The following is a 254-nucleotide window of genomic DNA, read 5'->3' as shown; positions in this document are numbered from 1 at the left end:
ATTGTCTGGAAATATATAATTTCTTGTATATAACATTGTAATGATAATAAAAAAAGTTTGTAATCATAAAATGATTTTGAATTTGTTTTATGTTTTTTCTTATTTGTTTGATTGGTTGTCTGCTTGGCTTGTTGGTGAGTTGTCAAGACTTTTTTTCATAGTATGAAAATATTCATGTACCAAATATGGATAAGCTTAACCCAACCAGGTGTAAATATCGAAAACACACCAAAACGTCAACACGTCACAGCAAG

Source organism: Ylistrum balloti, unplaced genomic scaffold (assembly GCF_031769215.1).
Source record: "Ylistrum balloti isolate Yb309-2 unplaced genomic scaffold, AGI_CSIRO_Ybal_v1 Utg370072, whole genome shotgun sequence".
NCBI classification, from domain to species: domain Eukaryota; kingdom Metazoa; phylum Mollusca; class Bivalvia; order Pectinida; family Pectinidae; genus Ylistrum; species Ylistrum balloti.
This window is presented reverse-complemented; position numbering follows the sequence as displayed.